This window comes from Schistocerca americana, chromosome 2 (genome assembly GCF_021461395.2).
Source record: "Schistocerca americana isolate TAMUIC-IGC-003095 chromosome 2, iqSchAmer2.1, whole genome shotgun sequence".
NCBI lineage: Eukaryota > Metazoa > Arthropoda > Insecta > Orthoptera > Acrididae > Schistocerca > Schistocerca americana.
This window is the reverse complement of record NC_060120.1, coordinates 631,627,838-631,641,625: the sequence shown is the minus strand read 5'-3', so window position 1 is coordinate 631,641,625 and position 13,788 is coordinate 631,627,838. Positions and strand designations below refer to the sequence as shown.

Below are 13,788 nucleotides of genomic sequence, written 5' to 3'. Positions count from 1 at the left end.
GTGTGGCGACACACTGTCGCCTCCGCATCTGGCTTCCAGGACTTCTACTGCATAGGTAAACCAAGAACATCCACTCGAGTCTGCCTAGCTGCATGCTTTTGTAATTACACCCAGATTCATTCAAAACGAGCGATCACCCATGTTTGGGAGATGTGTTTAGAGGTGCATGTTGTTCTGACTATTATTTATCCTTGAGATTGGAATAAATACTTGAAGACTTTCTAAACCATAATCATATGTCGCAGTTCACGCACACATAGGAGAAAGAAATGTTATTTTCACGTTTCCAAGAAATGAGGAAAGCGATAATGTTACACCAAAAACTCTGTTTTTAAATAATCTTTCTTAGTGACACATATACGCAACAAATGACATGTACACTAGCAAACTGAAGCATTATATTACTAACGGCGGTATCAAGGGAACATGTAGTAGTGAAGGTTATCTGCACTAAAGATTTGTAGCGTTATTGAAAGAGAAGTAAGTACCCTATCGGCCATTAAAATTACTACACCAAGAAGAAATGCAGATGTTAAACGGGTATACATGGGACAAATATATTACACTAGAACTGATATGATTACATTTTCACGCAGTTGGGGTGCATAGATCCTGAGAAATCAGTACCCAGAATAACCACCTTTGGCCGTAATAACGACCTTGATAAGCCTGGCCATTGAGTCAAGCACAGCCTGGATGGTGTGTACAGGTAGAGCTGCACATGCAGCTTCAACACGGTACCTCAGGTTATCAAGAGTAGTGACTGTCGTAGTGTGACGAACCAGTTTCTCATCCACCATTGACCGGACGTTTTCAATTGGTGAGAGATCTGGAGAATGTGCTGGCCAAGGCAGCACTCGAACATTTTCTGCCTCCAGAAAGGCCCGTACAGGACCTGCAACGTGCGGTCGTGCATTATCTTGCTGAAATGTAGGGTGTCGCAGGGATCGAATGAAGGGTAGAGCGACGGGTCGTAATAGATATGAAATGTAACGTCCACTGTTCAAAGTGCCGTTAATGCGAACAAGAGGTGACCGAGACGTGTAACCAATGGCACCCCATACCGTCGCGCCGCGTGATACACCAGAGTGGCGATGACGAATACACGCTTCCAATGTGCTTTCACCGCGATGTTGCCAAACACGGATGCGACCATCATGATGCTGTAAACAGAACCTAAATTCATCCGAAAAAATGACGTTTTGTCATTCGTGCACCCATGTTAGTCGTTGAGTACGCCATCGCAGGCGCTCCTGTCTGTGATGCAGCGTCAAGGGTAACCGCTGCGATGGTCTCCATGCTGATAGTCCATGCTACTGCTAACGTCGTCGAACTGTTCGTGAAGATGGTTGTTGTCCTGCAAACGTCTCCATCCGTTGACTCAGGGATCGAGACGTGGCTGCACGATCTGTTACAGCCATGCGGATAAGAGCCTGTCATTTCGACTGCTAGTGATACAAGGCCGTTGGGATCCAGCACGCCGTTCCGTATTACCCTCCGGAATCCACCGATTCCATATTCTGCTAACAGTCATTGGATCTCGACCAACGCGAGCACCAATGTCGCGATACGATAAACTGCAATCACGATAGGCTACAATCCGACATTTATCAAAGTCGGAAACGTGATGGTACGCATTTGTCCTCCTTACACGAGGCATCACAACAACGTTTCACCAGGCAACGCCGGTCAACTGCTGTTTGTGTATGAGAAATCGGTTGGAAACTTTCCTCATGTCAGCACGTTGTAGGTGTCCCCACCGGCGCCAACATTGTGTGAATGCCTTGAAAATCTTATCATTTGCATATCACAGCATCTTCTTCCTGTCGGTTAAATTTCGCATCTGTAGCACGTCATATTCGTGGTGTAGCAACTTTAATGGCCTGTAGTGTATTATGTTACGTACTATAAATGCAACCTTAAGTCACCCTATCTCTACGAGAACGCACTGACAAGTAATTCCTCCGAATTCATTATATGAAAACTCTTAATGTTTTTTGAGTACGACATACTTAAAAAAATATTATTTCTTTTCTATATCTCTTTTCTTCATGACTACATATTTCCCAAGAAAGTCACCCTGGCGGCGAGAACGTTTCTCTCAGCGAGAGACCAGTTTGTTGATACGGAAATTGTAGAATATTTAACTTTGTTGACAGAGCCACAACCTCACCTCTGCTTGTACCGCTTCATCACTATGAAAGTGAAATCTTCGAAGGTGTTCTTTAAGTTTTGGAAACAGATGGAAATCGGAGCGGGCCAAGTAGCGACTGTATGGGGGATGATCGATGACAGTGAAAGCGAGGCGTCGGGTTGCTGCAGACGTCGCAACACCCTTGTGTGGTCTGACGTTGCCATGCTGAAGGAGAGTGTGCTCCATGTGTGGACGAACTCTTCGAAACTGAAACTCGTTCACAGCTTACAGTTTCTCAGGCACCGACCTAGTTACGTTACTCTTCGCCATGTTACACGCTGCAATTTCGAGCCCTATACCAGCAGAAGATTGCAGGTATGAATAAAGATGTAGAATGTGCATAACGTCTGTTTTATTTAAAATATTCCGGAATTGTTACATAAAAATGTCTTAGCATTACTTTTCAGCGTGCCCTCATATATAAATCATACAATTTCAGAACGTGATCGTTGCGAACATGTAGTTAGGCGATGTTGTGACTAAATCACTTCAACGCGAACTCAGTAGCGAAAGCGAGAGAAAAGTGTCTGTGTCATCTTCTAACCTTGAATATTACGTGCCACATGCTTTGTATTCCTGTTTTTCATTTCGCTGTCCCTCCATAAAAACTTTGTCACTTTTTAAGTACGAATACCCAGTTTTCCCTAAAACGGCTGAATCCCCGGCTGCAATTATTTTTGCGTCCCTCTCTGTGCGTCTCGCAGTGGTTGCTTTGATAATTAAAACTCCGTCCGTCAGCGGCAGACGGCTCTCACACTCTATCGTTCCACGTCACTTGGAGACGTCATATCTCACGCATTTCACGAAACAACAAACACGCTTACCTCACTTCCAGCTCCTTTAAATCTGTTTGAAAGAAACCATTTTCCTTTGCCAGAGTACAGTGTCTACCGGAGTGTTGAGAACGCATCGACTACAAACCAAGATCAGATAGTACCGAGCATCTTCGCAAAAATGTGATGTCCTCAAAGAATATCTGTCTAATAAGCCCAGAACTTTACACTGGATGATGAATGCTCCAGACGAAATTACCATCTGATCACCCACAAGGAACCGCAATTCATATGTTGCCAATATGCATACCTGATTTACCAGATGGTTCAAATGGCTCTGAGCACTATGGAACTTAACATCTATGGTCATCAGTCCCGTCGAACTTAGAACTACTTAAACCTAACTAACCTAAGGACATCACACAACACCAAGTCATCACGAGGCAGAGAAAATCCCTGACCCTGCTGGGAATCGAACCCGGGATCCCGGGTGATTTACCAGATGGAATCAGCTGGATTATACGGCTATTCGCTAACTATGTTGTTGTGTGCAGGAAAGTATCGTTGATAGTGAATCGTACGGAAATGCAGAAAAAGTTGTAAAATTTCTTACTTGGTATCATGCTTATCAGCTCTCTTTAAATGACATATAAGATAATCCTTAAAACAGAAGAACCCAATACTCACTGAAGGCAAGATTAGTCTCTGACCGCAACAAATAGTACAGTAAGCGACATGAAGCGAGACGAAGACATAACGTCAGTACTGTGGGAATGCGCTTGGTAGACTCAAATTTGTAGGAAGGATTCTGAGAAAATGTTGTGAACCTGTAGGGAAACAAAATACCATAGAAGATGGCAGAGCGAGCAATTCCATTGTTCCAGAGTTCGGACACCGTATCTTGTAGACAAGGCAAGACATTGCATGAACATTGCACTGCTAGGATCATAACGGTTCGGTATAGTCCTTACGAAAATGTAACAGAAGCACTTGGGGAAAGTAAATGAAAACTCTTCGAAGAAAGACGGCGTAGTTCTAGTGAAACACGGATGGTTATATTTCACGAACCTGTATTCAAAGAAACAGCACCATCCTCATATACCTCCGGAAGCGGTCATGACAATGGGACAAAAGAGATAATGACACATTGAGGACCATATTGACAGTCATCTGTCTCTTAGTCATAACGCGAACAGAATAGGGAAGGGGAATGGATGGTATTATATGATGTACGGTCTGCCATGAACTGTACAGTGGCCTGCAAAGTATATTTAGATAAACAAGTTAATCCATCTTAAGAGCCGCGAGCGTTATCACTTCGATTCCGTGATTCGGAGAAACGCGCCAGCCGTGGATCGAAACTACCCTGAGGGTTAACGACGGGAGCTGGTGTGATGGGCACCCTCCATGTGGCAGTTAGGTGGTTTCATATATCTAATTAGACGGAAACCTCACTGATACCCACGTCCCATCGCACTTACACGATTCGTAAGCATTTCGGAAACGTCTCACTGTTCAACATTGGGTATTACTAAACTCCGGGAAGGTATGGGGTGGTGATAGGAAGTGTCAAACTCTATCACAAACATTGCGAAATCTAATTTAACATGCCGACCCGTAAAGATATGAGATAAGGCCAGGAAACAGGCGAAGATATTTACTAGTGGAGTATTCACCTTAGTAAATAGACGATCGTATGATCAAATAATACATAATCAGAAAATATGGGGTGAATAGTGCCTGTGTGTCTTATTGTGTAAAGTATCACAGGGACTGGGCAATAATACGGAAACACAACGATGCTAACGCTCTCAAGACATGGGCTAAGACCACCGGCAAAAGCGTAGATATGTGCTCACTGAGTATTCGAGTCAGTAAATGGGTCTTCAAGCGTGCCTGGGTAATCGTTGCGGTACAGGCGACCGCTCACAGTAAGCGGAAATTCGGGTTTGAGTGCCGGTCCAGCATAAATGGTGCCTACACAATGACCTCAGTTCGATGCAAATGTTAGTCATGGTGAGAACAGTTTCGTATTGGTGAAGTGCATTGTGTCAGAACTAGGTCAATTGGGACATGTACAAATTAATGATGTTTCCGTAACCAAGATAGCCGAAGTGTTTGGTGTTTCAAGAACTACTCTACCGAAGATTCGTACCGCACTAGGTGAGTACCCGGTGTTGCTCGGGTTAGTAGTTACTCCAGTCTTCTATTAATCCTTCTACACTTTCCTGCTCTCTCTGTCCATTTCCTTCTCTTTCCATTCTCTGTCCATCAGCTCCTCCCCCTCTCTCTACCGCTCCCTTTCTCCCCCTATCTCTGTCCATCTTATCCTCTTTTCGTTCTTTGTCCGCTCCATCCCCCTCCCTCTCACCCCCCTTCCCACCTTTCTCACTCTCTGTCCATATCCATCTTATCTTCTCCCCCCTCTTTCTCCGTTCTCTATCTCCCTCTCCCTCTCTACCTACTATGTCCATATCCTGCTCCATCTATCTCTGTCCATCTTCTCTTTTCCCCTCTCTGTCGTTCATTCTTCCCCACATCCCCCCTTCTCTCTACGTTATGACCCACAACCCGATGAAAGGCTGGTGGTTATTACCCTCACAATACTTCTTTCCAGACAATATGACAAACATGTGTACCAAATTCGGTTGAAATACGTAGTTTCAGGGGTTGCGAGGAGCCTCCGATCTGTATATTTCAAACATATTGTACACAAAAGCTCCAATGAATTTGAGCCTGCATTTTCATTTTCATGCTGCTCAATGTTTATAACTTCGTATCTCCTGCAGCTGAGTAGTACTTTGATATACACTGTGATTTGCAGTGCCGGAAAAAATTCTCAACAGCAAGGAGGAGAAATGCGACATAAAAGAAAGTTGGTCGGCGAGTGTCTACGTGTGAAAGATGATGTCTATTCACATTTCGCGCCATTCGCATGAGAGTGACGCTAATAGAGCCACTATGAGAATGCAAATCAAGTTTGCCTTAAGTGCATGTTGTAATGGTCGTTAGCGTTAGTTACCAGTGTTCTAATGTGTGTGAATTTCTAACGGACCAAATTGTTGAGTTGACGCTCCCTAGACTTACACACTACTTAAACTAGCTTATGCTAAAATCAACACACACTCCCATGCCCGAGGGAGAACTCGAACCTCCGGCGGGAGGAGACGCGCAATCCGTGACATAGCGCCCTAAACCCCGCGGCCACGCCGCGCAGCGTTAATTATCTTTCAGAATGGATGTGTTGAGTTGATGTTGATCAATAATGCCTTTATTCATGAAGATGATGTTTGGTTCGTGGGACGCTGAATTGCACGATCATCAGCGCCCATGCAAAGTTCCAATTTTTAGACAATCCAGTTATTTTGTACACAGTACATTCTAGCCACTGCCACGAATGATGACGATAATTATGAAATGATGAGGACAACACAGACACCCAGTCCCCGGGCAGAGAAAATTCACAACCCGCCCGGGAATCTAACACGGGACCAAGTAATAATGCATTGAAGGCTACAAAGAGGCCATTACAAACACCTCACTGAATTTGAACGAGTTCGCGTAATAAGGCTACAAGGAGATGGCATTACCTTCTGCATACGATCGCTAGAACACCGGGCTCCCGACACCCACGTGGGACTACAGAGAGGGACGACAACAATTTTCGGTGTATTGCTCTGGCACAGCATACTACATCTGCAGCAGCAATTTGAGCAGCAGTTGGCACTACTGTGACTCAACGAACAGTTCCAAATCTGTTACTTTAAGGACAGCTCCGAACCAGACGCCCTGTAGCGTACGTTCTGCTGACGCCAAACCACAGCCTGTTGCGGTTACAGTGGCGTCAAGGGAGAGCTAATTGGAGGGCAGGTTGGAAGTCTGTTGTATTGTTTGATGAAAGATGGATCAGCCTCGGTATCACTGACAGCCGTGTGTTGGTTAAAGGGAGGGTCGCCACTTCAGGGCTTGCAACCGACCTGTCTGCGTGCTAGACACAATGGACCTATACTTGGAGTTACTGTCTGGGGTGCAATTTCGTATGACAGCAGCAACACTGTCGTGGTTTTTCCACACACTCTGACTGCCAATTTGTGCGTCAGACTGCTGATTCTGTGCTGCCATTTATGAACAGCGTTGCTGGGGATGTTTTCCAACAGGGCAAGACGCACCCGTATACCGCCTTGGCCTCCTCGATCACCAGTTCTCTCTCCATTCGAGCAATATGGCACACTGTCGGACGACAATTCCAGCGTCATCCACAACCAGTATTAATCGTTCCTGTATTTACCTACCAAGTGCAACAGGCATAGAACTCCATCCCATAAACTGACGCATGTACCTGTAGAGCACGGAAGATGCATGTTTTCTGTGGTGTCACCGCAAGGCACCACACTTGCTAGGTTGTAGGCTTCAAATCGGCTGCGGTTCGTCAGTACACATCGGACCCGTGAGTCGCCACTGTCGACGCTAGCACACCGAGCGCCGCCACTCGGCTGGTCTTACGAGACAAGGTAGCGCGCTGCCCAGTTCTACAGCCGACTTCAATAGAGAAGGTTCACTTGTTATAGCTTCAGAGATCTCATTTCCAGAGACGCTAGTTAGCATAGCCTTCAGATAAGTCAGGAGCTACGACCTAGCCAGGCGCCACATACAGATTATACATTAACAATTGGTCTATATGTGTGAAGCAATCAGAATTGTAAAGAAGTATTTGCAGTTCACTCTATAACTGCACCTGTAAATATTATTGTACAAAGTCAAGATCCCCGTCCACCACTGATGCTGAATTAAAGCTAAGTATTTAATTGTATTCCTGTTTACTAACTTTCTAATCAGCTAAGATGTTCCAGATACACCTCGTCAAGTACAATTCATTGATCCTCACATAAGCCTTCGTCATCAACGAGTGCAATAAATGGCCAAACCTCGTGATCACAGCTAAGAGTCAAATTGCGTGACTCAGCCGGGTCACCCTTTTTCCATGAGGCCCATAGTTCAACCTCATACATAACATTTTCCTGCTTACATTCTGGTAGTTGCATCAGTAATTATTGTTCCAACATTTCACATTCTATGGTTTATCCCACTCTTACATTAATCTCTGATCTTGCAATCACTTTAATATGTTACGTAGACAAACATATTCCCGAAATTTAATTACTCTATATTGACAGTTCCTTTTTTGAGATGCAGTTTTTCTACAGCAGTGCATTTTTCTGGGTACATTGAGTGACACGTGAGTACTGTGTGCGAAATGTGTTTCGAGTAGAGTTTGTAGCAAAGAAGTAAGAAAACGTCATGCATGATGTGACAGTTTTCTATGATTTTCAAGTGTATGAGGTCATATATCTCGAAATATTTGCTTTACCATGATATAATTTTCCTGATGCATTCAGCGGTATATGCCAACACTGTCTGCAAAAATTTTGCCAGTGCAGGTAGTAGTAAAGAAGCAATAAAGTAGAATGTTATGCCTTATGCGGCAGCTGGAATTATGTGGAATGTATGTTGCAAGTCATTAAATACCGTTATCCTCACATAATGGTAGAGTGAAGTATGGATATTGCTGCTTCGTGAGCTACACTCCATTTTCACCCTGACGCCGTCGATAGCTAGGTGGTCCTTACACCCACAGACATTCTCTACCGAATGTGAGTGAGATGTAGTCCAAGGCTGACTGAAGTCAGTTCAGTGGTTTAGGAACGTACAGAGATACTTACATACATAAATTAATGGATACGTGTGTGGATACATACTAAAGTTCAATAATTTTTAATACATGTATGGGAATGAGGAAAAACATTATACGCTAAATAACAACGCAGACTGAAGTGTGTGTTGCCTGATCGTGACAGGCAGTGAGTGATGAGGACTGTTACGGAAAATGAGAGGACGATAGCTGCAAAAGTCACTGGACGACTGAAAGTCACATTCTCGAATTCTGTCAGCACCGAAACTTCAGGAAGAGAGCTCCTTAAGCAGTGTATTGCAGGTGAGCTGGAATTCCAAAACCACTCATGAGTGATGCAGACGTCCATAACACGAATACGTGGTGCCGAAGCCATAAAACCTGAACTCTGGAACAAGGAAGTAGGTCTTTTGCTCGGATGAGTCTTTTTCCACATGGTTTCCAACTTTTGGCAGAGTTTACGTCCCAAGAGGAGACAAGGCTTGGGTTCTGTGATGTTTTAGGCAGCCATATCGTGGTATTACATAGTCCTTTTATTTCATGTGTCCAATGCTTAGTCTGTAAAATCACGTTACGGCGAAGGATCATGTGACTGCTCTAGTTGGTCAGATCCGTCCCAAAGTATAATGTTTGTTCTTCAGTTGTGAAGCTTTGTTACGGGTCGACAGGGTCCTTGTTCACATGATTCGCATCGTCCAGGGCCGGTTTTCGGAGCTCGAGGACGAAGTTTCGCAACTGTACTGCCCACAACAGCCACCGGATCTGAATAAAATTCAGCCGTATTGGTCTACTTTGGAGAGATGGAGTGGTAAGAGCGTGGTCACTAATCGACCCTATCATTGTTACTTGAACCCTCCACTATTTTACTGGAAGAATGCTGTAAGATTCCCGTAAAAACCAGACATTGCTTGTAATTACAGATTACGAGCCAAATGGTAGTTGTTTTGCATGCCAACGAATTTCCTACACGTATCTGGCACGGTAAAATGTTGCGATTTGTGTGTTTGCATATTTTAGTCCAACATACGCAAATTATTAAAGAATGAAAATTTTTTTTTTAAGAATTTTATGTTTTTGTAGTAAATTACTTTAATGCTTATGTCTTCACAAACGATTTTTACTTCGTACTATGTATTACAACTTACGTGCCACTGCAGTATTTGCTGTGTGATGTTCGCCCGTTTGGTAACTAGAGAATTGTCCTACCTGGCAAACTGGAGCAATAACAGAGCCGCTCTATCAGCGCACTGTTTGCCGCCGGGCCTCTGGATACGCACATTGCAATGCGATATCCTGTGGACGCGTCCCGTGCTCTGTGGGCGCCGCCAGGGACGCCTGCGGTCGCGTCAAAGGCCACACGGTGACCGGCTCCGCCCCTGGACCTTTGCTCGCTCCCTCACAAGACGTCCAGCGACGTCTCGCCGTAGTCTCTGTGTGCCTCACAGACACTGTCCTGTTCCACGGGACAATTTTCCCCACGGCTACCCTGTTTACATTCATGATATGTCTAGGAAACGAACTCTGGTCGCTTCGTCCCAAGGGAATCTCTGCCACGCTTTCGTACGGCTTGTGCCGGCATGATAATATTCTACCAACGCGTTTCAGACCACATTCTTTGTCATCTCTTACACGTCGGCGCATCAGAAGCTGGAACAGTACCCTATGATTCTTGCAACCAGTGTACCTTGTATGCTACCGTACTTGACAGTTGCTAAGGAACAGAGACATTGTGTGATGGGAATAATCACTGGGAATGATGGATGTCATGGAACACTGTACAAACATAGTATGCATTTCATACATAGAAGTCGAATGCTGTTTTTATAACGAAAAACGGTACAGATTTCACAACATGATAAAAGAGGATAATAGACGTAAACAAAGTTCATATTTGATACAGATAAGATACCCAAAATAAAGCAATATACACTCCTCGGGCAGTGATGCACATTTCGCACATTTTATTCAAGCCGACTACCAAACTACTTGGGGGATATTGTCCCACTCCTCTGCCAAGGCGGGTTTCAGTTCTTGCGCGGTTAGGGGAGGAGTGCTCGATGAGAAGCACTTCTGCCAACAGCATCCCAGGCATGCTCTATAATATTTAGGTCCGGGGAACACGCAGGCTATTCCATACTTTCAATATCTTTACTTTCCAGGTTTTCCGACACCTAAGCGATCCTCATTGGCGTGCATTGACGTTTATAAAAGGAATTTTGGGACCTACCGCACTACTAAACTGACGCACATGATCCAGAATAATCTCTCTGCTGTAACGGTATCTCGTGCAAAAAAATGCAGTGGTGCTGGACCATTATACGCCTGCCGGAGTGGCCGAGCGGTTCTAGGCGCTACAGTCTGGAACCGCGCGACCGCTACGGTCGCAGGTTCGAACCCTGCCTCGGACATGGATGTGTGTGATGTCCTTAGGTTAGTTAAGTTTAAGTAGTTCTTAAGTTCTAGGGGACTGACGACCTCAGAAGTTAAGTCCCATAGTGCGCAGAGCCATTTTAATCGTTTCTGAACCATTTTACATAGTTTCTAGCCTCACCGTAACGCTTATGCAATACCGATGATGTTCGTGAACGTTATGTGGTGCGTAACGCCCTTCTTTCTCTACTCACACTAACTGGTGGCCAGAATTTCTTGACACAGTGAAAGGGATTCGTCGAAGAATATCACTCCGGACCACCGTTGTTAACCCTAACCAACATGCTCCCTGCATCCAGGAACTCTTTCGCGACGACGGCTTTGATGAAATGGGATACATTTGACAGACTACCGAGAGTACAAACCAGCCTGATCTAAACGTCACGAAATGGATCTGGCAGATACATGTGTATCGCTAGCAATTGCAAAGTCTCCAGCGATCTCCCTAGGAGTTAGATGTCTCAGATGTCTGTTCCTTTCCGCCACTAGGGCGGTGCATCTGCGACCACAGGTATGCTTCCACTGAGCATTTCCACACCCAGCTTCCTCTTTTATTCATGATATGACACACTCATTACTGTGGCCAGAGTACTGACACTTTGATTGACTTCGAGCCCTCCAACTGCTCGTATATGATCGAAGCCACTCAAATGATGTCTTGCAGAAGTTGCTGTAGCCTACGGAATGGCTCAGAAACCGTGTCCACAACAATCTCCGTCCAACATCTTACTGCACGAACGGTCAAAGGCATCCTAACCTCTAGATTTTCTTTTCTCTCTTTGGTTAGGATTTCCGCAGCAATTAGCAGTTCTTCCGAGACAATTGGCAGTTATTCTGTAGCAGTTCTCAACCAGTTTATTTCTTTTACAGAGGCACAGCACTAATAACAAATCTAACTCTTCCGTTCACCTTCCCTAATGATGGTTATACATCTACACATCTACATCTACATCTGCCACTTGATGGTGTGCGGCAAGGGGTATTTCTCGTATCACTAACTTATGCCCCTTTCCCTCCTCCACTTGCGAATGGTCCATGGGAGGAATAATAGTCGGTAGGCCTGTGTATTACGTCTAATATTTCGAATTTTCTCGTCCCAATAATTTCGATAAACGTGTGTGGGAGAAAGTAATATGTTGTTCGACTCTTCCCTGAGAGTACTCTTAGAAATTTCTGTACTAGGCCTCTCCATTACCCACAATGCCTCTATCCTAACTTCTGTTGAGCATTTCTGTAACGTTCTCGCACCGAGAAAACGATACTGTGACGAAATGCACCGCTCTTGTGAGGATCTTCACTCTTTTGTACCCTACTTCGTAAGGGTCGAAGATTAACTAACAGCACTCAGGGATCGACCGGACAAGTGACTTGTAAGCTACTTCCTTCGTGGTTGAGTTATATTCCCTTACCATTATTCCTATGAATCTTAGTGCAGCATTGGCTTTTCCTCCTACTTGTTTTACGAGCCATTCCACTTATGGTCATTCTTGTTAGATACCCCTATATATTACGGTGATACGGCTCCCAGCAATTTGTCAACAATGGTGTAGTTGTACAGAATAACATCGTTTATGTATGGGCAGTATATCATATTTATATACGCTCAGCTTTACCCGCCAGAGCATGCATCAATTATCATTCCTTTGTAGGTCATTCAACAAATCGATACTGCCTTGCTACTTTCTTATAGACAACGGCAACATCCGCGAACAGTCTTAAAAAGCATCCGACACTTTCCACTGCATCGTTTATGTACGTTATAAACTGTAACGGTCCTATCACGTTTCCTCTTGGTACTCCGGAAATGACCCAGACATTTGTCGATTTTGTTCGGTTTATAGCGACGTGTTGAGTTTATCTGCAAAGATGTATTAAATCCAGTTGCAAATTTACTCCAATATTCAGTAAACTAGTATTTCTTTTCACTGAAAGGCGCCAAAAGCGTTCCTGAACACGGCATCAATCTGAGAGCGGTTGTCTGCAGCGCTATGGATCTCATGGAGGAACAGAGCGAGCTGAGCTTCGCGAGATTTCTGTTTGCAGAATCCATGTTGATTTTCATAGAGAAGATCTTCACTCTTCAAAAACGTCGTAATATTTACTTGCCTGATCGTTCTGTTTCATTTCGTATCTTTGTATTACCCTTAATTATTTATGCTTATGTGATGCAAACAAATTACCTTTAAATGGGCACTGTCGGGATTTTACCGTTTGCTTCAGCCACACTCTCCTTACTCGAATTACCATATCCCACAGATTTATCCTCTAGGCCAACAGATTCTTATGGTATTGTTAATTATGACGTCCTACTCCACATATATCGATATTTCTTCGTCGATTTTAATTCAAACCTATTTTTACTCAATGAAAAGTAAATCAGTCGACTGATTTAAGGCGTAATACATTACAATGATTTAGCTTCAATATAAGTAATAGGACCGCTTTATGTAGAGTTCTCTGTAGACAGTTCCCGCAAAATTAGATAACTGGATTGTTCTTGGGTTTGAATGCAAACAGAAGAAGCTCAGGCAATAACGCTGTGATAAAACTACGATGTTGTGGGCTCTTTCAGGGAGGGTCTGTGTTGGCACTTGGTCGTGCCTTATTAAGCTTTCGACAGTGAGTGATAGTCACCTTTAGAAACAAAATATTCTGGCTAACATATGTCCCTAAAGGAGACACCATTTTCATGAATATATTAT

At 44.2% G+C, this 13,788-nt stretch overlaps 1 protein-coding gene across 1 annotated transcript in view; it reads left to right on the top strand.

Annotated features, from left to right (window-relative positions):
- Nucleotides 1–13,788, top strand: part of LOC124594261 (neuroligin-2-like) — a 335,593-nt gene that overhangs the window by 305,119 nt on the left and 16,686 nt on the right. The gene's annotated exons all lie outside the window — the stretch shown is intronic.